This window comes from Lepus europaeus, chromosome 10, assembly GCF_033115175.1.
Source record: "Lepus europaeus isolate LE1 chromosome 10, mLepTim1.pri, whole genome shotgun sequence".
Classification (NCBI taxonomy): Eukaryota; Metazoa; Chordata; class Mammalia; order Lagomorpha; family Leporidae; genus Lepus; species Lepus europaeus.
Genome location: NC_084836.1, coordinates 23,233,043 through 23,258,178, shown reverse-complemented (window position 1 = coordinate 23,258,178; position 25,136 = coordinate 23,233,043).

Sequence of the window (25,136 nt, the reverse complement as noted above, 5' to 3'; positions counted from 1 at the left end):
TCATTTCTTAGATCCAGTTCTCTCTTCCTTCTGAATAGAGAATGGCTCTTCCTAAAGCGTGTTTGTAAATTAGTTCTTATTTAGTAAATTCCAGGCAATAATTTTTAACTGCTTCCAGCTTTTTGAAGACAACAACAAAAAATGAAGCAAGAAATTCTTCTCCACAGTGTCAGCCTTGTCAAACTGAAAAGTATAGAAATCTAAGTGTGGCAGCCACGGTCCATGGTGGAAATAGATTTTTTTTTATTTATTTCTACATTTGTGTTAAGGTCAGTGTATTCATTTCACAGTAGGGAAGGATGAATTTTGACATTTTTATAAGGGTGATTGATTGGTTTGTGTCCATTTGTGAGACTCTACATGGCAAGAGGCCACGGCTAATGGGAAGGGGAGGAAAAAAATGACTATTTTTGTTGGAAGCCTGCCTATCACCATGTTGGAAGGGGCCCAGAAATATTGGCTATGGGCACAGATCTGAGCAGAAGATAGAAAAGTGTTTGACACACATTAATTAAAGTGCAAATGGGGAGGTTATTGACAGGAATCGCATTAGAATTATGTGTTCCAGAAAGAGTTATGCATACCCCTCATGTTCCCTACCCCCGGCTCATGAACTTTCTGTGATACTGGTTAGAACGTATCACCAAGGAACAGAACCTTCACAAAAGGAAACAGGCTGGACCCTTTGCATGGAACTCCCTCATCCCTACTTCATAGTCTCCATTCAAAGCTCAAGTGAAACGAGCTTCAGTCTTCAACCCCTCATTGAGGAGTCAGAGGCTGAGTGAGCCACACAATAGCAATTTCCGTCCCGATCCTTTGACCTCCACATGATGATAATCAGAACACTTTTAATTGCTTACTTTACAACTTCTCTGTTAGACTCTAAGTTTGCCGAGGCTAATTAGCATTTGCATCTGCTCATTACTATATATCATGTGTTGAGCATAGGGCATAATTATAGTAGGCACTATCAAATGCTTGTTACATGACTGAATGAATGGCTTTTTAATCATTTCACTGTCTGCCTTTTGAATTATGGAATAAACACTGATACCTTTTCTTCATTCCAAAGATGAGAGCAAACTTCATTTAAATTGCTATGCTTATAGATTATTGATTAAGAAACCATAAACATTTATCTGGGAAGCAATTTCTCCTAAAAACAGAATGCTATTAGTGATTTTGCATCTTTTTCCATGATGACATGGACTTCTGTGAATTCGTGTGTGTTAGGCTTTGCTTAAGAGCATTTGAAGGCCGGCGCCACGGCTCAATAGGCTAATCCTCCGCCTGCGGTGGTGCTGGCACACCGGGTTCTAGTCCCGGTTGGGGCGCCGGATTCTGTCCCGGTTGCCCCTCTTCCAGGCCAGCTCTCTGCTGTGGCCAGGGAGTGCAGTGGAGGATGGCCCAAGTGCTTGGGCCCTGCACCACATGGGAGACCAGGAGAAGCACCTGGCTCCTGGCTTCGGATCAGCGCGGTCCACTGGCAGCAGTACACCAGCCGCAGTGGCCATTGGAGGGTGAACCAACGGCAAAGGAAGACCTTTCTCTCTGTCTTTCTCTCTCACTGTCCACTCTGCCTGTCAAAAAAAAAAAAAAAGAGCATTTGAAGTCAGAATACTTTTGTGTGAATATTGGTGCTTATCACCCCACCTCATAAAGCTACCCATTGTGAAGGTAGCAATCCCAGGTTTGAGCATTTCATGAATGCACTGGTCTTGTGGAGGGCCCTGGAATCAGAAATCACATGGTTTGGGTTAAGGAAGAATGGGTGTGTTGTGTAGTGAGTGCATACTTCCTTTGGTACACACCTGTCAACTTCCCACAGTGTCACCAATAAGTGGGCATCCCCACAGCTTGTTTGAGGGCCCTTCTTAAAGCTCTTCTTTGTAACCCATTACTCTCCTTTCCAAGTTCTTCCTTCCAGCTTCTCACATTTGAACCAGCCTTGGAATTCACCTCTAGACTAAGAGGACTAGGGGGTCTCCATCGACAGTGTGTATCTGCACCTGGTGAGCACCATCACTGACTTCAAGCTCAGTCTTATCCATAGAATCCGACAGTTGCTGCTAGCCAAGGGATCTGCAACTGACTCAGGTTCTCACTCTTAAAAGAGGGCTTCAAAGGAATCTCAGGGGTTTGTTTCAATAACCTTTTACAATGCTGCCATCTCTAATGTAAGTCTTAACTTCTCTGTGTTTTACTACTGTACCCTAAATCATTACAGTACAAAATCTGTTCTCAGTCCAGTGCACAACATACCTTGTGCCCTCTTCAAAATTCGGCGGATGATTAATGGCTTATGTATTTCTCAAATGCCTAACTCCACTCCTGTGTTTTTGTTAATGCATTTATTTATTGTATTTATTTATTTTTTTCAAGTTGACAAATAAAAATTGTATGTGTATGTGGTATACAAAAATGTTTTGATACATGTGACCTTTGCAAAAGGGCTACATCAAGCTAACTAACATTGGTATTGCCTCATGTATCTTTTTTTCTACATTGAGAACACTAAGATAATTTTTAGTCATTTCCAAGACTATTGTACATTAACTATAGACACCATGTCATACAAGAGATCTCTTGAATTTAGTCCTCTCTCCTAACTGAAATTTTGTGTTCTTTGATCAACATCTCCCAAAACCCCCTAGCTCTCTGGTCTGTGGTAACCACTATTTCTCTTTACATAATGTCCTCCAGGTTCCTCCATGTTGCTGCAAATGACAAGATTTCCTTTTGCAGAGCTGAGTAATATTCCCTTGTATATAAATGCTGCATTTTCTTTTTTTTATCTTTTATTTAAAGAATATAAATTTCCAAAGTACAGTTTACGGATTACAATGGCTTCCCCCCATAGCTTCCCTCCCACCTGCAACCCTCCCCTTTCCCGCTCTCTCCCCTTCCATTCACATCAAGATTCATTTTCAATTCTCTTTATATACAGAAAATCAGTTTAGTATATATAAAGTAAAGATTTCAACAGTTTGCCCTCACATAGCAACACAAAGTAAAAAATACTGTTTGAGTACTAGTTATAGCATTAAATCACAGTGTACAGCACATTAATGACAGAGATCCTACATGGTATTTTTTTTAAAAAATTGATTAATTTTCTATGTAATTTCCAATTTAACACCAAGTTTTTTTTTTTTTTTCATTTTCAATTGTCTTTATATACAGGAGATCAATTCAGTATATACTAAGTAAATATTTCATCAGTTTTCACCCACACAGAAACACAAAGTGTAGAAATACTGTTTCAGTACTAGTTATAGCATTACTTCACATTGGACAACCCATTAAGGACAGATCCCACATGGGACGTAAGTACACAGTGACTCCTGTTGTTGATTTAACAATTTGACACTCTTGTTTATGGCGTCAGTAATCTCCCTAGGCTCTAGTCATGAGTTGTGGAGGCTATGGAAGCCTTTAGGGTTCGCTGACTTTGATCTGATTCCAACAGGGTCATAGTCAAAGTGGAAGTTCTCTCCTCCCTTCAGAGAAAGGTACCTCCTACTTTGATGGCCCCGTTCTTTCCACTGGGATCACACTCGCAGAGATCTTTCATTTAGGTCTTTTTTTTTTTTTTTCCCCAGAGTGTCTTGGCTTTCCATGCCTAAACTACTCTCATAGGCTCTTCAGCCAGATCCAAATGCCTCAAGGGCTGATTCTGAGGCCAGAGTGCTATTTAGGGCATCTGCCATTCTATGAGTCTGCTGTGTCTCCCCCTTCCCATGTTGGATCGTTCTCTCCCTTTCTGATTTTATCAGTTAATATTAGCAGACATTAGTCTTGTTTGTGTGATCCCTTTGACTCTTAGACTGATCAGACCCATCAATTGTGAACTGAAATTGATCACATGGACTAGAGAGATGGCATTGGTACATGCCACCTTGATGGGATTGTATTGGAATCCCCTGGCACATTTCTGACTCCATCGTTTTTTGCAAGTCCGATTGAGATGCTGCATTTTCTTAATCCTTTTACCTACTGATGAACAGTTAGGTTGGTTCCATATCTTGGCTATTGTGAGAATGCTGCGGTGAACATGGGATTCCCACTGCTGACTTCATCAAAGGCATAGTTCTTCCTCCTTTCCCAAATTCTGCTTATTTGTTCCTTCCTTTTACACCTATAAGCATGAACTCTACCATTCCTTCTCCTTCCTAAAGGCCCTGCCTTTGGCAATGGGGAAGAGAAAACTGGCAAAGCGGCTTCTTTTTCCAAAGTTCAACAATAAGCATAGTATTTGACCTTCTGCAGGAGCCCAGTAAATATTTATTGAATGAATGGTCCGCTTCAAATAGTCCGGGGACTCTATTCTCACAGTATCAGGTGGAATGAAGAACTAAGTTATCAAGTTAACTCACATACAGATTTCTCAGCCATATTACGTAAATAAGGATTTAATTATTCAACATATGAATTCTGCCAGGGCTTAAGAGCAGGATCTAGGGCCCTGGGATCACCTTTCTGTCTCTTTCAGATGAACAAAGTGTGGAGTTCAGCCTAGCAGTTAGGACACAGTTAAGCTGCTCTCAGTCCCACGTCAGAGTACCTGGGTTTCAAGCCTGGCTCTGGCTCCTGACTCCAGCTTGCTGCTTGCAGACCCTGTAGGGCAGCAGAGATGACTCAGGTAATCTGCCTGTTGCCACCAAAATGGAGAACCTGGGCCGTGGGTTAAGTTCCTTAGGCCTGGCCTAATTCTGGCCAGTTTGATCATTTGGTGAGTGAACCATTAGATGACAGTTTCTCTCTCTCTCTCTCTCTCTCTCTCTCTCTCTCTCTCTCTCTCTCCCTTTCTCTCTCTCCCCTCTCCCCCCCTTACCCTTTAATAACTATTTTTGAAAAGAACTTGGGTTTGAATGAGGTGAAGGCTTATGCTTAAATCCTGACTCAATCACATTTCTACTCATATGACTTTAGGGAAATAGTTAACCTTCAGTGACCCTTAGCTCCACCATCTGACAAATGAGGATAACAGTGCCTTCACAGAGTTATTATGAGAATGAAATGAGATAAGAAAGAATAGGATGTGGCACATGGTGAATATTTAATAAATGGTCACTGCTGGTTGATTCCATGAAGATCTTACCCTAGGACATTAGAAGTTTTAAGTAAAGTCACCATGGATTCTTTATAAAGAAAATATAATTTTTTTAAAAAAACTTGTTATCACAAGAGTTTTCCTTCAGCCTCCCTCTGTAACTCATCTATTTTGTATTGAAATAGTCTCGCTGTTGGACAATTCAGGTTAACCTTAACTAGGCAGGGGCTAATTTTCTCTGTGGAAAATAAGTTCTCATAATCCTCTGCATAATAACTCCTCATGTGCTTAGAGGCCACTAGTCTACGTGAAATTCCACAAAGTGAAATTTTCATTTCATTTAACGTGCTTGTTGTTTTCCTAGGCATAATGGAAATAGGTTTATGGTCACAAGTCTTAACATCCTGAGCCATTGCCCATAGAGCAAAACCATCACTAATTAGCACCTTTGTGTGGGCCTGTGGAAGGGCTTCTGTGGTTTTCGTTTTGTTTTGTTTTGTTTTGTTTTGTTGCTGCTTTCATCCCTTTGGCAAACATCCCTGGAAGGCTAGTCGTAAATGCTAATGAAATTGCAATTTCTGCTGGAAGATGCATTCCCAGAATATTTGAAAGCCCAAAAAACCTCTTTGCTCTGTGGTACATTGCCGTGGATAGCAATACGCTTTTGAAACCTGCTTTGTTATATAAGTTGATATCAGTGTAAAAGCATACATTAACAATAAGACAAAGTCTGACTTTCCTCACTTTTTTCATCATCAGCTGGGGCAACACATCTGGCTCGCTTGGTGTGGGTATAGTGTACGTTATCTGTATCCTTTGACTCTCAATGTACTCCATAAATCGTTGGATAGATGTGAACTGTCAATCTCTCAAGAAAGATATAAATATGATTACCTAAAAGAATACTATAAAATGATTACACTTGGACTGCTTTCTTAGAACTATGGTTTTGGGTCCGGTGTTGTGGTGTAGTGGGTAAAGCCACTGCTTGTGACTCATCCCATATGGGCACTGACTTGAGTCCTGGCTGCTCCATTTCCAATCCAGCCCTCTGCTAATGTGCCTGGGAAAGCAGCAGAGGATGGCCCAAGTGCTTGGGCCCCTGCACCCTTGTGGGAGACCCAGAAGAAGCTCCTGGCTCCTGGCTTTGGAATGGCCCAGCTCTGGCCATTGCAGCCATTTGGGAAGTGAACCAGTGGAATGGAAGATCTTGGTGCTCTCTCTGTGTCTCTCCCTCTTACTCTCTGTCTCTGTAACTCTGCCTTTCAAATAGATAAAGAAATCTTAAAAAAAAAAAATCATGGCTTTGTTAGGATGTGGGGTCCACTAAAATCAGAAAACTAAACCCCAGAAATAAGCAATACCAGAACTCCAACATTGCATACTAATCTTCCAAATTGGTAAGCCAATCTGCTTTCTGAACCCTAGCAAAAATGCCAAGGGTCTCAGCAGCCTGATTTACGTGCTCATTCTAAGGCCCATTCAAGGACATATGGAGGGGAAGAAATATATACCAGAGTCAGTAAATAAGAATATTGGCTGTGCACTTTCTGAAGAGTGAATTGATCTTGGATGTGTCTTCCTTGTCATAATTCCAGTTCATCCAGCTATTTTAATTTTTTTGTTGCTGTTTCTTGCCCACAGCCCTATTTCCTCCCCTTATCTGTGACTGCACACTGGTGTCGGATGCTTCACTGTAGAGTTTCAGGTCTTGACAGTGTTTCCCATCACACTGTGAAAATTTTCTATTTTCCCAGGCCCTTGAGATCAGCTCCGTCTTTTGTGAGAAGGAGGCTTTTAAAAGACAGCTGAAGTGGATAAGAGTGGCGGCTGAGCTCGCCAAGGAGGAGGCCGCGCATGAGCTGCCAACCGCGGCATTAGCCTTCCTCCGGCTCAGCCCTGGAATAGGTTGTTTGGAGGGGTTTGGCTTAAGCCTATGGAAATACAGAGACTTTTCAATTCTACCTGTCCCTGGGATGGGCCAGAGTTATCATTCAGAGAGCATAGGGGGCTCCAGCCAAGAGCAAAACCAACAAAACTCATTTTAATTTCAGCAGCAGAGTCCCAGAGCACAACAATTTTAACAAGGTCAGACAAATGCAGCCCTTCCTTTCCTGGCCCTCTGCTATGTTCTTGGTTTATTTATATATCCAATAACACCACCAACAGCAAGCAATTTGAACTCTTCTCTCCTCGAGACATTGATGCCACGGTAGACTTCTGAACAAGAGTTTCTACGTGTCAGTCAACCAGATTGGTGTCCAGGTTAAGTAAGGAGAATGTTGTCATGTGTGTAATACAAGAAAAATCCATTATGCAAAATCAATACCTCCTTAAACACAAATTACTCTAATTAGGTTGGGAGAGTAAAGTAACTGATCTGTGAAGAAGTGAACTAACTTATTGAAATATTTATTTTTAAAAATAATCTTTCATGAGACAGGTCAAGATTTTTTGAAAGTTCTTCCTTGTAACTTGGAGCTGACTCCCTTTTATTCCTCTGGTTTTCTGGGGCTGCATCCGAAGGACTAATGTATCATAAGGAGATATTAGTGGTGGACTAGGAATTGGAGGCCAGCGTTAACAGGAGCTCAGACTGGCCCTTAAAGTCTGCTATGAGATAGCACGGAGGATGTGCGAACTGGGGGCTTTAATTGCATAGTTCTGTGGGAAGCGGTGCATGGAAGGAACATTGGTATTATTTTTGGCTTAGGCTGCAGAAAAATTAATCTTCATTTCATCCTGCTGAAGACAGCAAGCAAACACAAATGCCTCTACCAGAAGCATTGCTTTCTACATGCTATCTCTTCTGAATAAAATTTTTGTTATGATGGAGACGTATTTCTACACAGATAGATATTTGGGTTTTTGCTATGGGTAAGAACTAATCCAATATATGCAACAAAAAATACAAAAGATGCACTAAGGAATCCTATTGCCTCCTAATATTACTCACAAAGAAAAATCTAATGAAGGTGATAGAAACTTTAAAGCATGTGTTTTAGCAGTGTTTGTAGCTCTGTTCTCCAATGAATATGCTTTGAGTTGGGGTTACAGCTTACTTAAATGTATCAAGTTGTCTCAAATTCAAAGGGAAATAATGCACAATAGCTCCTTGGCACGATGGTTCAGTTGATGGAGTGAAATATTAGCCTGACTGTAACCTACAAAAGTAGAAAAGGTTTTAGTGTGGATGTTAGAAGTACCAGGAATTTGATCTTGGCTTTGAATAGTGTAGGAAGAGCAAGCAAGAATTAGGGGACTGGAGGAAGGCTAATGCTAGGCACACATATTCATGGAAGATGACTGTGGCAGGCAGCTTCTGAAAGGCCCCTGACTACCCCTGCCTCCTTGTTTTCTCACCCTTGTGTAATCTCCTGTCTTTGAGTACAGCGACTCAATTTTAATGAACAGAATGTGGAATAAAGGACACGGTGTTACTTCCAAGATTAGTCCATGAAGAGGTGGTGACTTCTGTTCTGTGGCACCATCTCTGGTATTTCCTGCTTGCTTGCTTGCTTTGATGAAGTCAGCTGCCATACTGGAAGCTGAAGTCCGTGAAGAGCCTCAAGTGGCAAAGAACTGAGGGTGGCCTCCAGCCAAGAGCCAAAGAGGAACTGAATCCTGCCAACAGCCATGCAAGTGAGCTTGGACGCGGCTCTTCCCCCAGTAGAGAGGCTTGAGATGACTACAGCTCAGACCTAGGCTTTGATTGCTGCCTGGGAGTGATCCTGAGCCAGATGACCCAGCTAAGCTGCACCTGGAGTCCTGACTCAGACACGGTGCAATAATACATGTTGTTATTCAAAGCCAATGAGTTTTGGCATATTTTTTCACACAGCTATAGATAACGAATATAGTGGAGAACTAAAAGTTCTATCAAATCATGTATCACCTTTGGAATGCTCAAGCTGCAATGTTCCTCTTTTTAACAGATAAAATCAACCACAAAAATCTTATCTATGGCTGAACACGTAAATGAGACAAGAGCAAGAATTTCTGCACATCACTCAACCAGAGTGTTGTCCAGTGAGGTATGGAGAATGTTGTCATGGGTGAGAAAGTAGGAGTAAAGTGGGAAGTGGAGAAAACCCAAAATTTGCAGGAAAAATTTAGGCTGGAGGAACACAGAGGAAGCAATAGACAAGATGCCCCTCCTCTTAGAATCGTAGTCTTGAAAGAAAAGTCAGCATAGATGCTAAGAATCAGTCTGTGTTCTTGGGTAATCAGTAGTGGCATAAGTAGCAGTTGTCATCTCAGGAAAGGGTAGGCCAGCAGATATGGAGGGCATTGGCTAGATGCCTAGGACAGAGCAAGTAGCAATAAAAGCCAAATACTACACCTGAGGCTTCTTTTAGTCTACAGCAGTGTTCAGCAGTTTTTCTTTAATGGACCAGATATTAAATATTTTTATTTTCACAAGACATATGGTCCCTGCAGTTGTAGTGCAAACACACATAGTTATTATACAAATGAATGAACAAGTTACATACCAAGGGGACTTCATTTACAAAAACAGATTAGACGCTAGTTTTTGTCCCGTGGTTAGTCAACCCCTGGTATAGGACAAGGTATCCTGATGGCAAAATACTTAAAAAAAAAAAGGAAAGGAAGGAAGGAAGGAAGGAAGGAAAAGGGAAAGGGAAGAAACCAAGGGCCAGTTTGCCTTATCCAAGCCAACACATAGGTATAGCTCAGATGAGGAATAGAAAAATCAAGATCAGGTAGGATGACTCAGCAACTACTTTGTCTGACATTTGTTAGAATTCCCTTGCCATAGTTCAGGTTGGCCAAGGAAAGATGGGTGAGGCTGTAGGATAAGGATGACCTTAAGATGAACATGTGTAAGACTAGGAAGGAGAAAGAACTAACTTGGTTCAAAGGGAAAATAGCATATGACCAAGGACACTATATTGGGTTAGTGTTAAATATTCTTCTTTATGGAGAGACAGGGACTGGATACTGGCTAGATGCTGCCTCAAAGGAAAATGGTGTTCATATAGGAATATGCGTGTTGCCCATTCTACGTCATATCACATAATTTAGTATTATGTCTCCAACCACCCCAACCCTGGAACTCAGCCTTCTCACCAGAAGTATATTTATTGACATTCCACATGGTTAATTTGTTTATAACTTTCTTCATAGAATTCAAAAGCGCAGTTTGATTTTGGACATTCCATTTGTATAGTCTCATTCAGAGAATAAGACTAATTCATCTTTTATGCCTTTCTTCTTGCATGACAAATGAAACTCAATTGTCATTCTTTGTTCAGAACCAAACACCATCTTGAAATTGTTTATTCTTATTGTTTAAAATAATTCTGTATCTTTGGAAGACAATACACACTTAAGAAATTAAAAGTGATAATATTTTCCCCTTGAAATAATTTTCTTTTAAACAGAACATCATTTTGTCAAAAGCTAGGATGTCTCAATAATTTCTGTATATATTTTTTGGATAATGCCAGATGGAATATTAGGTAATTGTTCAAAATCAGGGTCCTAGTTCCAAGTTGGGCACTTATTAATCTGTTTAATCATGAGAAATTATCCAATTTCATTTTGCTTTATTTTATTTTATTGCTTCTCTCTCACCTTCAGGGAAAAATGAGATATTAATTCCTTCTCTGGCTCTCTAATAAGATTTTGTAAAAATATGATGAGTTACTGTGTGCAAATAGTGGCACTGAATTTAAAACTCTCTAAGTAGTAGATATTATTTCTCATCAAGCAGTTATTTTATTCTATTTTATAATAGGTACTATTAAATGAATGAGGACACAAAAATGAATAAAATAAATTTCTTCTCTCTGCTTTAGTCCAATTTCCATCACTATAGCAAAATGCCTGAAGCTGAGCATTTTATAAAGAAAAGAGGTTCATTTAGCTCACAGTTCTGGAGGTTCAAGAACATGGTTCTGCTCTCTGCTCAGCTCTGATGAGGTCCCATGGCAGACAGCATCACAGTGGCAGGGGCATGTGCAGGAATGGCAAGCTATACAGCAGAAGAAGGATTCAGGAGAGGTGCCAAGTACCTTAGCATGACCGCTCTCCCAGGAACTAATCCAGTTCTTGAGATCAGTATTAATCCCAGTAAAGACTGAGCCCCCCATAAACTAATTACCTTCCACCAGTCCCTTCCTCTTAAAATTCCATCACCTCAACATTGCCACATTGTAGACCAAACTTCCAGTACATAGACCTCTAATGAAAACACACAAACCACATTCAAGAGCTATAGCATCTCCCAAAGTTCGTTATAGCAGATAATTATAAGTAACACTTTTATAGCACTCACAATGTTCCAAGTCCTCTAAATTTCATTCAGTCTTAACAGTATAAATTCAATGCAACTGTTATTCACATTTTGGATGAGAATATTAACACAAAGATGGGTTAAATACCAAAGTCAGATGGCTAGAAGGTTAATGAGCCAGGATTCCAACCCAGGTGTTTGATTCCACCATCTATCTGCTTCACCATTATGCTGTATTGAATGTTAAGGGTACAAATGCCTAAATGGGCTAGGTAAGAAAGTCATTATTGATTTTAGATAGCAAATAATCAGGGATAAATAAAAGCTGAGGTGTCCAGGGGGCCGGCCCCATAGTGCAGTAGGTTAATCCTCCACCTGAGGCGCTGGCATCCCATATGGTCGCCGATTCTAGTCCCGGCTGCCCCTCTTCCAATCCAGCTCTCTGGTATGGCCTGGGAAAGCAGTAGAAGATGGGCCAAGTGCTTGGACCCCTGCACCCATGTGGGAGACCAGAAAGAAGCATCTGGATCCTGGCTTCGGATTGGTGTAGCTCCGGCCGTTGCGGCCATCTGGGGAGTGAACCAACGGAAGGAAGGCCTTTCTTTCTCTCTCCCTCTCACTGTCTGTAACTCTACCTCTCAAAAAACATAAAATAAAAATCTAAAAAAAAAAGTTGAGATGTCCAGAAGAAACAAATATCTCCTTTAGTGTAGTCCATGGAAATGAGCTCCATAGTTGCTCATTGAATAAAGATTTATGTGGTCAAATTCTTGTGAAATATTCTGACTCACCTGGTTAGCTTCATCAGGCTTACACATGTACGTTATCCTGGCAAAGACCTGTTTAGAGATTCTGCAAAAAAGAAATTGCTCTCCCTTTGTTTGACCCAATGTTTCCCAAAAGTATTGTTGTCAGTATCTTTTTTTCCACCAACTCAGTTAGCTGAGGTCCGTTAAACATAATGACTCCCTAAAATACTGGTATAGAACTTATTTTTAAAGAAATGTGCCATGAAGGAGAAGGCTAGTGACTTGACATAGTTAAAGAAGAAATATAAAGAGATGTGGGCAGGGCCAAGACAAGGAATTGCTGAAGATCTGTGAATGCTGCTGGCTTTTAAAACCATCTATCCACTGATGATCAGGATTATGGGGTTATCTGTAGCTGATCTCAATAGTTACAGAGAAAGTAGAAGCTTTGGTTGAGCTAGGACTGGGGAGCAGCAAAGCAGAAGCAATAGACAATGAGAAAGGAGAAGGTTAATGTACTATAAATGTTTAAGAAATAAAAGACAAATTAATTTTTTTCTTTCACATTCTATATTCTTTAATATATCAAATAACATGTATTGCATTCAGGTATGTCATTGTGTAAGTAACTTGAAAAGAATATAGAGAAACTTGTGTTCTCAATTTTGAGGAAAAGGTGACTCTTTCCCTAAGCTAATTAGGTGCCCCTTGTAAATTCCATTTAGGGACATGGCCCAGACTTCCAAAGCACCAGTGTGCAGACATTCTGCCCTTGTTCCCAGTACTTACAGTGAATTTAGAAGTCCCCTCCCCCCCCCCCCATGTGCTTATTTTGATGCAGGTTGCTTGTTGTTATCTCAGGTTCTGCTGAGTAATGCGCAGAAGCTAAGACAACACAAAGTGACTGTGGACTGCAAAATATGGATTTTTTTGAAAAAAAAAAAAAACAGAGGAAGAGATAGGGCTCAGGAAGTAATGCTGGGGACTGCATTCTCCCATTTGCTATTCCAAATGAACAACATCCTTTATAGCCGGTGCTATATGTTCAGTTAGTGAGCACACCATTTCTTGGGGCAGAAGTCCTTAAACTTTGCAGTCCCAGGATTCGTTTACAATCTTAAAAAGTATTAAGGTACCCATGAGCTTTAGCTTTTGTTTTGTTTATAATTCAGTATTTATCATATTTTACATGAGAAAAATTTTAAGTAGTTGTCAAGTTATTTAAAATTAGAAGAAACCCATTCCAGGTTAACATAAATAAAGTGTTTCTGAAAATATGCACATTTTCCAAAGTAAAATAAAACTCAGTGAAAAAAAAAATCCTGTTTTCCCATTTTTGCTTGACTTTTCATCCATTGACTTGAAAAGAGTTGGATTCTCATATCTGTTCCTGTATTCATTTTTTCATGACATGTTATAATCGGTTTATTAGGTAATTGTGGGCATTCTTTGATACTATACCAAAACTCAGCAAGTGGTAGCTTCCTAATGGTTAGTTGCAATGTGTAAATTGAGACCATGTCAATAAGCTCTTTGTGCTGTTTCATTCAAATTCATTGGTCCATCTTATATTTTTAACCAATTTTTATCCAAGTATTTTAAACCAATCTTTTATCCAAGTAAACTTTCTTCTTTTAATATTTGTTTATTTATTTGAAAGGCAGTTACAGAGAGGTGGAGGCAAAGAGAGACAGGTCTTCCATCTGTTGGTTCACTCCCCCAGATGGCCACAAACTATTGGGATCTGAAGCCAGGAGCCAGGAGCTTCTTCCTGGTCTCCCACATGAGTGCAGGGGCCCAAGGACTCAGGCCATCTTCCCCTGCTTTCCCATAGCAGAGAGCTGGATCTGAAATGAAGCAGCCAGCATTTGAACCGGCACCCATATGGGATGACAGCACTACAGGCGGTGGCTTTATCTGCTATGTCACAATGCCAGCCCTTCAAGTAAACCTTCTAACATCACACAATGGGCAGGGGGAAAGGTTCCTTGAAGTGTGCAGGCTTTCCAGATCTGACTATATTTCATTATGTGATATAAAACACACTTATGAATAACTTTATCTTGTCAAAAAAGTCTTTTAGGTTTAGGAAGCTGTCAATCTCATGGTGGCCAATACAAGCATTCCAAAATTCCAAGTTCTTCTTGCTGGAAACCTCAAATATTATCAGTCACAACAGGTACTGCCAGCTTTTCCTTGCAGTGATTGGTAGGGTGACCAATCTTCTCTATTTGCCCAAGAATGAGGGGAAATTCGTAGAGTTTCAGTGCAACACCAAGGAATCCTTAGAATCATCCATTTCTGAGAAATTATTCATCAAACACCCAATTCAGAATAATCAGTTTGTCAGTTATCCCTTTAAGTAAAAAGGGTGTTTCACAACACAAGTAACTAGTTCCATTGGCAGCTCAGATAATCACAGGAGTGCTGTAACTCAGATAACCCTGATCTGTGGTTGGCAGCAGTCCTGTTTGTGGATATTTTCCACTTAATCTGACAGAATATTAAAGAGATTTGTCATCAAGGGTCAATGTTTATTTATTTATTTTTGAAGATTTATTTTGAAAAGCAGAATTACAGAGAGGAGGTTTTCCATCTGTTGGTTCACTCCCCAGATGACTGCAGCAGCTGGGCCTGGGCCAGGCCAAAGCTAGGAGCCCGGAGCCCCATCTTGGTTTCCCATGTGGAGGACAGGGTCACCAGCACTTGGGCCATCTTCTGCTGCTGTCCTAGGCACATTAGAAGGGAACTGGATCTGAAGTGGAGCTGCTGGGACTCCATATTGCTCATGGGGAATGCTGGCATTACAGGCGGCAGCATACCCTACTGCAGCACAGCAGCATTAAGGGTGTCTACTAAAAATATTAATTTTTGCTTTTTCAATAAAAAATCTCAAACCAGCTTTAAATAAAGATAGATGATAGACAGAGAGATGATAGATAATGTATGACTTCAAAGAATAGTATCACTGGCCGGCGCCATGGCTCACTAGGCCAATCCTCCCCCTGCGGCACCGGCACACCAGGTTCTAGTCCCATTTGGGGCGCCGGATTCTGTCCCGGTTGCCCCTCTTCCAGGCCAGCTCTCTGCTGTGGCCAGGGAGTGCAGTGGAGGATGGCCCAAGTGCTTGGGCCCTGCACCCGCATGGGAGACCAGGATGAAGCACCTGGCTCCTGGCTTCGGATCAGCGCGATGCACTGGCCGCAGCGGCCATTGGAGGGTGAGCCACCGGTAAAGAAAGACCTTTCTCTCTCTGTCTCTCTCTCTCACTGTCCACTCTGCCTGTCAAAAATAAAAAATAAAAAGAATAGTATCTCTATCAATAGTTTGGTGTCACTCTGCTGATTCATGCCATGTTTTACCCACTATTGCTTTTGCACTATTGAAGCAAATGTCAACACAGTAAAATAAAAAGTATAAATAATGCCTCCCTATATTATGAAGATAGTTTTGCCCTCATGCACCCACTACCCCTGAGGGTCCATAAATCGTACTTGAAGAAGCCCTGTCCTGGGATATAAGTCTTCCCAGAGGCTCTTTCTGTATCAGAATTGATTCTGACATCTGTGCCTTTGTGAACCCAGAATTACTATACTCTCTTCCTCCTCTCCAAAGATCATTCTAGAGTTTAGGAAGTTTTTCATTTTATATTCTCAAAGCACAAAGCTTTGAATAAATTCTTTTTGGCAATGATCAATGGCCTTGTGCTACGCAACTAAGTCAAGTTACTTTCAAAGACCTGAGAGTTCCTGATCCTTTAAGATTATGCACCCTCTATGATTACAAATTGTGTTCTGACGCCTTCTTTTTAAGGGAGAGTGAACACAAAATTCAGATTGGATCTCTGTTGGGTCATAATCCTGCTCCATATATTAATACACTTTAAATTCCCAATAGTTTAATCAAGGTAAAATTGGCATTGATTAAAAGAGGAATGATGGATTTATAAATCAATGGGGTACTTATTTTCATTATTGTACTACAGATATTAACAGATTTAATTTTTTTGGCGGAAGTTGTATTGAGATTGATATTGCCAGTAAGAACTTCAGTTGGAGTTATAAAAACAAAGATAGGTCTTGTAACCTGGAGGACTCTGAATGAAAATAAGGCTGTGTAATAGAAAGTAGGCTCTGGAGTTTTCCTCAAGTCTTGGAGCTTAAAGTCTTAGAGACTAGGCTTCTCTGTATCTGTCAGAACATCTGCCCTAGACTGATGAAGAATGAAATAAATGTAGTACACTCATGACATTTTGCTACATTTAGGGTTTGAAGTAGCTTTATTTTTTTAACTACAAGAAAGGATAGATGAAAAGAAGTCCGAGATGAGATTGACAGGCAGACATATTCCCTGGAGACATACATTGCTGTTCTTTGGAGTCAGAAACATAAGCCAGAATTAATTTGCCTACAGAGTTGTGTTTTCCATTTATGTGGCATTTTATAGTTTATTAAACATTTAACATGCGTCATCTTACTCTCTTCATGGTATTCATAAAGTAGAGTTCTGGGGTTCTGCTTCCCTTCCTTTCCTTTCCCTTCCCCCTTCCCTCCTCCCTCCCCCCCCCTCCCTCCTACTCCCTCCCTCCCTCTCTTCCTCTCTCCTGCCTCCCACTTCCCTTCCTCCCTCCCTTCCCCTTCCTCTTCCCCTTTCCTTTCCTTTATTCCTTCTCCTTTCCTCTCCATTTGATCAAGGGAGGCCAAAGCCAAGTTATTTGCCCAAGGTCACATTACAGCAAATATCCAGCTCACATCTGTGGACCCAGAACAGAAAGTTCCATCTGGTGGGCAACAGTAGCTTCACTTCAACCTTGATAGTACAGAGGAAAAAGTTGGAGTTGAAAAGTTAAATATGGCAGACTGAAATCTCTTGTTCATTTCTACTTGCTCCTTGTGCTGAACTGCTGGCAACGTAGCACCAATCACCTTCTGTGGTCATACCCTGCACCCCAACCACTGCAAACCTGGGAACCCGTTTCCCAGAATACCTTGCCAGGATGTTGCTTGGTTAGGCAGAAGGTAGAAGAGAAGCAGGCATGATTTTATTGTTCCCCTGGCCATGATGTGCAGAGGGGTCGCCTCAGTGGGTCTGAGGCTTACAGGTGTCCCCATGTAGTCCGCAGTTTTGTGCCTGGCTCATTGTCCTCGGAATTACTGATCATTGCTAGTAGTTTCATGTGATTTCTGCGATTTTCTTTTTTTGTGTTTTATTTTATTTTATTCATTTGAAGGGCAGAGTTGCAGAGCGGGGGGGGTGGGGGGTGGGGGGTCTTCCATCCATTGGTTCACTCCCCAAATGACCACAATATCTGGGGCAAGGGCAGGCCAAAATCAGGAGTCAAGAACTTCATCTGGGTCTCCCACGTGGGTATAGGGGCCCAAGGTCTTGGGCCATCTTCTGCTGCTTTCCCAGGCATGTTAGCAGGGAGCTGGATCAGAAGTGGAGCAGCTGGGACTCAAATGGGCATTCATATGGGATGCCAACATTGCAGATGGCGGCTCAACCCATTATGCCATAAGGCCAATCCTGATTTCTGCAGCCTTCTCATTCTCTGAGAGCTAATGGTAAACCCACAAGCAAGTTCTTTGAGATTCCAGCTCTTACTACGGAGTCTCAAACATCTATATTCCCTAAATTCTTTCCTGCTTGAAATACCTTGAGTGGCTTGTCATTTCCTGAAAAGAACTAATCAATTTCCCCACCATACTAAAATGATGCTAATGTAAGAAAAGAAGCATAATCTTCAAGGACAAGAATGTGAGTTAAAACTACAGCAGAGAGAACATTTTTTGGGGAAGATACCATTCAGATGAATAAGTGATAACTGACAGAAAACTGAAACTCACCTTCACGTAGAAGGAAACGTTGATAAGACGTGAATTGATTTGTGCTGTCCCACAGATCCCTAGAAGGTTTCAGGAATACAAAGTGCCAGGAAATTTGGAAGATGGTAGTGTGGAATGAGTTACAAAAGGGTGAAATGATTGAACGCATGTAAGCATAGTTTAAGGGCTGACACACTCTCACTGTAAAGGGTCATGTCCTTGTCTGTTCTGACTGTGATAACAAAATACCACTACCTGGGAGACTCAGAAACCACAGAAATCTGTTTCTTACAGCTCCGAGCCTGCAAATCCACAGTTAAGGCGGTGGCAGGCTTGGTGTCTGCTGAGGGCTATCGTCTCAGTATTGGCTTTTTTTTTTTTTTTTTTTTTTTTTTTTTTTCTGACAGGCAGAATTAGACAGAGAGAGAGAGACAGAAAGGTATTCCTTTTTTCCGTTGGCTCACCCCGCAAAGGGCAGCTACAGCCGGCGCGCTGCGCCGATCCGAAGCTAGGAGCCAGGTGCTTCCTCCTGGTCTCTCATGCAGGTGCAGGGCCCAAGCACTTGGGCCATCCTCCACTGCCTTCCCGGGCCACAGCAGAGAGCTGGACTGGAAGAGGAGCAACCAGGACAGAATCCGGGGTGCTGGCACCGCAGGCGGAGGATTAGCCTAGTGAGCTGTGGCGCTGGCCCAGTATTGGCTTTTTAAAAGTGATTTTTATTAATGTAAAGAAAAAAGATTTCATATATTTCATATATACAATTCTAAGAAGATAATGATACCGCCCCCCCCCCCATATCCCCTCCTTTCTTCCCTTCTTATTTTCTTAGTGTAAACTTAAGTGGTATAAAAGAGGTGGGGTCCCTTTAATAAGGGTGCTAATCCCAGTCATGAAGGTTCTGCCTTTGGGATGGATTCATCTTCAAAGGCCTTGCCTCCTTAAATCAATACATTGGTGATTCAGTTTTCAATATTTGAGATTTGGGGAGACACAAACATTTAAACCATGGCTTTATGCATTATACATTCTCCGCCACAACTATTCAACTAGAACAGTATACTTAAATGCATATAATATAATCGTGCTGTAGTAAAAATCTTTATCTACAAAGTAAGCAGCAGCTCAGTTTTGGACTAAAGATCATCGTTTACTGACTCCTGTTAGGATCATTCAAATCTTTCATCAAGAGTATATAGGTTGGGGCTGGTGCTGTGGCATAGCAGGTTTAACTGCTGCCTGTAGCACCGGTATCCCATATGGGCTCAGGTTCAAGTCCCAGCTGTTCCACTTACCACCCAACTCCCTGCTAATGTGCCTGGGAAACCAGCAGAGTATGGCGCAAGTCCTTGGGCCACTGTCACCCACATAGAAGACCTGGATGAAGCTCCTGGCTCGTGGCTTCGGCCTGGCACAGCTCTGGCTGATGCAGCCCCTTGGGGAGTGAAAGCTCTCTCTCTGTCTCCATCTCTCCCCCTCTCTCTGTAACTCTACCTTTCGAATAAAATAAATAAATCTTAATAAAAATCACAAACTCTTAAAAAAAGAGTATATAGGTCTTTCCATATAGGATAAGTTAAGGTGTTTACAATCTAGAAAGGTTGAAATAATTTATAGAGATTCTATAGTTGAGGATGCTGAACCTATTGGGGAATAGACATGACATGAAAAATCCTTCAACACTTAGAGGAACTCTGTGCAAGCCTGAAACTGAGCTATGGCTTGCATAGAAATGACTCTAAAAAGGATACTTTTGAGAACTATGAAGGTAAATAAAAGAAATACTAGATGATAGTTGAAAGCAATTGCTTAAGAGAAATGGCCATCATGAGTACGATGTTCTTTCGCAGTATAGGCATTATAACACTTATTTGACTTTTGAAAATATTACATGCATTACTTGGATGAAATTAAAATTAAAAATAAAAAATAATAGGGAAGAAATTCAAGGTACTACATTCTGGTTTTCTGAACCCATGGAGTCGGCAAGGCAGGTGTTACCAACCTGCTTTTCCAGATGAAGAGATAGAAGGAGTAAACTCTGAAACCAAATAATATTGAGGAAAAGCTACAGCTTTAGAGAAGGGAAATATATTGAGTTTAGTTGGTAAAAGTAGAAGGAGTTGTCAATAAATTAGTGGGAGGGACTGGTAGAAAACCATAAACACAGAAAGTGCTCTAGAGTGTTTCAACTTTTATGACCACAAATGTGAGCCAAGAACATTGCTGGGGACCCACAGCCCCAGCTGAATTGAACATCTAAGCAATAGGGACTGGCACTGTGGCACAGTAGGTTTTTCCTCTGCCTGTGGTGTCGGCATCCCATATGAGCGCTGGATCTAGGCCCGGCTGCTACTTTTCTGATCCAGCTCTCTACTGAGGCCTGGGGAAGCAGTAGAAGATGGCCCGAGCGCTTGGGCCCCTGCACCCACGTGGGAGACCCAGAAGAAGCTCCTGGCTCCTGGCTTCAGATCAGCCCAACTCTGGCTGTTGCAGCCATCTGGGAAGCAAACCAGCAAATGGAAGACCTTTCTCTCTGTCTCTCCCTTTCTCTGTCTGTAACTCTACCTCTCAAATAAATAAATAAAATCTTAAAAAAATAAAAGATCTGAGCAATGCTGGCATCACTGCTATGTGGAGCCTCCTTGTATCAATGAGATAACGGAGGAAATGCAAAGAAGTAAAAAAAGTCATGCAGAGTAGCATGTTGCCTGATCAAGTCCACCTTAGAGGAAGTACTGAGAAGGAATTTGTAGAGTTGAGGTGAATGTGCCATAGACAAAGGATGAGATCATGGAGGAGTCTGAACTATAAGTAAGTGTGAGTTGGAAACTCTTGGTCAGTGTAGACCTGTTCCATCTCCTTCTGATGTCATTTCAATAGTTATACCTTGGTGATTCTTTAACGCCTTACCTGTTCTTCTGGGAAGGAAACTGAAAGGCAGGTAGGTGATAATGCTCATAATTCACATTGCATAGCTTTGGGAATTTACTTGAATTAATAGGAATGATCGCAGCTGCCTTCCCCAATTGCCCTCTCCATTTTTCATCACTATCAAAAGGGATAAAACCTACTCGCACATAAATAGAGAGGAGGAAGGAGGAGCTAACAAGAAACTAGGCTTTTGCAATGTAAAATCAATTTTTAGATATCACATCTGCTTCTCATCAACTGATGACATTAGACAATTTCCTTAGAGTCTTTACTTCCTCTTTTGTTAAAAGATATTTGAAAGACTATGATGGTTAATTTAATGTGTCAACTTGATTGTGGTATGTGTACCTTGGTATTTGGCCAAACATTATTCTGGGTTTTTATTTGAGGGTATTTATGAATGAGATTAATATTCAAATTAGCAAATAGTGAAGTAGATTCCCCTCATCAGTGTGGGTGGGCTTCATCAAATTGATTGAAGGCTTAGATAGAACAAAAAGGCTGAATAAGGGAGAATTCATTATCTCTTGCCTGATTGTATTCATGCTGGGACATTGATCTCCTCCTGCTTTGCTTTTGGTTTTACTTGAACTTACACCATCAGCTTCCCTGGGTCTCCATCTTCCAGCTACAAATCTTGGGACTTAACTTCCAAAATTAGGGGTACCAACTTACTATAATAAGTATCTATATCTATGTATCTTTTATTGGTTCTGTTTCTCTGGAGGACCTTGGCCAACACAGGATAGTACTGTCCTCATTTGGGTTTCTGAGATAAGACCTTATTTAGTTCAGTACCAATTGTAAACAAATGCATGAACAAAAAAGATAGATTTTATTATTATGATCATCTGCTTAAAAAAAAACACAGGAGTATAAATGTTGATTTTCCTTTGGGGAAAAGCAGTAAAGGGTAGTAGATTAAGATATGAACTTTGAGATTGCATAGAAATTCTACTTCTCACATATTAGATGAAGGATTTGGCTCAATTATATAACCTCAGATCATCTCACTTTTGTCCTCTGTAGAATGGAGTCAATAACATCTTTTTCATATGCCTAGTTCGAGGCCAAAATATGATAACATGGATAATCCCTTACTCAGCAAACAGTAATGTTATTATTAGGGACCAATAGATTACCAAATCCCATTTAGTGATCAGTGGGGATAGGGTCTCCAAATCAAATTCCCAGGCAGCTCATCCTAGAATCTCCTATTTTATCAGTACTCTTGTATTTAAAGAATCATCCTCTGATTTCAGTGGGTGAGAGTAGATTTGTATGGTATTGATTGAAAGTGTATGCATACTTTCCTATATGATGTTGCTTACCCACATACTTTTACTGAGGGGGAGGAAACATCATCTGGTGTGAACAGTTCCTTTCTTTGTTCTGCTAACTGATAAAATAAAGCTTTCCCATAAAAGGCAGCCTGAAAGTTTGTATACTGGGCTCCTTTTTAACTAAAACTAATGACCAGTCAGGGGTGAGGGTGGGATAAAGGCATAGTACTTGGATGTCTCTATGAAAGAAGATGCCAGTGACTATAGAGGCCATCAGATGTCAGCCATCCAAGATCATTATTCATACTCACCCAAAATGATTTCTCAGACAGGTGCATATGCACTGGGCACACACTCAATGTCCTCATTTTCCTCATCTGTTTAAGGCAATCATGGGGTATTTTTTTAAAAAATAGGAAATACCTTCCAGTGCTTTATTACCCAAGAAATTTGAACTTCCACATATCGGTGACAAAAATAATTTGTTTCTTGATAAAACCCCACATCTGTCACTTTGTCCAGAGGAGTCCACATTTTCTGGGCCATAAGAACAGCTTATTATTATTCTGTGCAGTTATCCAGAGTACAGATTTGGATTCCTATATAGGGAAGGGTGGTTCAAGTTATTCTTCCTCTGCAGTTTGCATAAGCCTTGTGCTTGCCTCACCTATGGGCACATAAGCACTTTGAAGATGGTGGAAGCATTTTAAACAGTTCTTGTATTTTTTATGTCTTCATATTTACTTCATAAAAAAATCAATTCAACTTTCATATTACAATAAAATTAAGCATCTAGATCTGTGATTTTGAACTTCTTTGGGCACTTGGTGGAGGCAGGCCTCATGAATTCCACTGGGCCTTCTCACCAATTGGTAAACATAGACACACGCACATGCACACACACATACACAAACACAAACGAAAACATTCACATGTGCACACATTCACATCATTTTGCATTAGATTTTATGTTTTGTAGCTAATGACCATTGATTTTGGTGAAGAGATGGAAATAGAATAAGGAGAAAGATGTTTGAGGTAACAGAGGATTCCTGGGAGTATGAACAAATTCTGGTTTGCATTTCATGACTGGGTCATTCAAGAGTCCATTAGTGGTTTGGGATTTAGGTCACAAAAGAAGAGAAAGAAGGAAGGAAGGAAGGAAAAAAGGAAGGAAAGAAGGAAGAAAGGAAGGAATGAAGGTCGGTCAAGTGGAAAGAAGAGAGGAAGGGAGGGGAGGGATAGAGGGCAGAGGAGGCAGGTAGACAGAAAGAATCAGAGAAGCTCAGTAACTGTGTTGGTTTTCTCCTCTACACCGGACAGAATGCTAGGAACAGGGCATACAGGCAGAGGGAAAGATTGTTTTGGTTCTGGAGGAGCTCACAGAATAGAAAGTGTGCCAATATGCAGTCACTTAGCTCTGTAGAAGGGTGCTCAAATGGCTCCGAAGGGATGGTGGGCCACTCAGGAAAGCTTCAAAGCAGGGATCTTTGGGTGGAGGCTTAAAATAGAACAATGATTACAGCAAGCCGAGAGGGCTTCCATAACTTTAGACTTTTTGAATGCTGATGGATTTGTGTTGGCAGCATGATTAATTCATTGTTTGGAACTCCTTTTTGTCAATTCTTGAAATTTTTGGACAGACACATATTGAGCATCTCCTTGAGGGGAGAATTGAGAGAGAAAAAGAAGGAACATCAAACACGGCCTTGCAGGACGCAGATGTAAGGTGCAGGGCAAGGGAACACCACTGCTGATCACAGACCAGAGAGGCTGGGGAGGCGGGAAGCAGGAGGCTGGATTAGGAAGGCCACTTCTGGTCCAGGGAGCACCAAGAGCAGGAACTGGCGGCTGAACCTAATAATGTGGGTACGCCTGGCTCAACATCTACGTAGCTTGGCTTACCTAACGAAAAGAACCTCCAGAAAATAAGAGGGGAAGGGTTTCCTGTTTGATTTGTTCTTCTCATTTACTCAGTGAGACCATTCTGTGCATAAAATACTATTATTTTAGGGGCCGGTGCTGTGGTGCAGCAGGTTAAAGCCCTGGCCTGAAGCGCTGGCATCCCATATGGGTGTTGGTTCGAGACCTGGCTGCTCCACTTCTGATCCAGCTCTCTGCTGTGGCCTGGGAAAGCAGTAGGAGATGGTCCAAGTCCTTGGGCCCCTGCACCCGCGCTGGAGACCCGGAAGAAGCTCCTGGCTCCTGGCTCCTGGCTTCGGATCAGCGCAGCTCTGGCCCTTGCAGCCAACTGGGGAGTGAACCATCGGATGGAAGACCTCACTCTCTCTCTCTGCCTCTCCTCTCTCTGTGTAACTCTGACTTTCAAATAAATAAATAAATCTTTTAAAAAAAAAACCCTGTTATTTTTGTTTTTGCTTAGTCCCTGGGAACAATGCAGACATGGTCACAGGAGACTGTAAGAGGCCAGTGTGCTTCTTGTTAGGGTTCACAGAGGACACTGCAAATACTTAAAGATACAACAATGGCATTTTTGTATCTTACAGTCTACTTCAGGTGCCGTCTCCATTGTCTGATGTGTTTTATTTTAAGCATGTTCTCACTTTGTGACTTTCCTTACTCTACCAAGTCTTCGATTTGCTTCTTCATAAGACAAGGGAAGGAACCCTTGTCTCTAGAAGCGCAGTTAAGGAAGAAGGGATAAGAAATACTTGTCTTGGGGTCGGTGCTGTGGCACAGCAGGATAAAGCCACAGCCTGTAGCACCAGCATCCCATATGTCTTGGCTGCTCCACTTCCAATTAGCTCCCTGCTAATGTGTCTGGAAAACCAGCAGAAGATGGCCCAGCGCTTGGGCCCCTGCACCCATGTGGGAGACCCAGAAGAAGCTCCTGGCTCCTGGCTTTGGCCTGGCTCAGCCCCAGCTGTTACAGCCATTTGGGATGTAAACCAGCAGATGGAAGATCTCTCTCTCTCTCTCTCTCTCTCCGTCTCTCCTTCTCTCTCTTGGTGACTATGCCTTTCAAATAAATAAATATTTTTTTTGACAGGCAGAGTGGACAGTGAGAGAGAG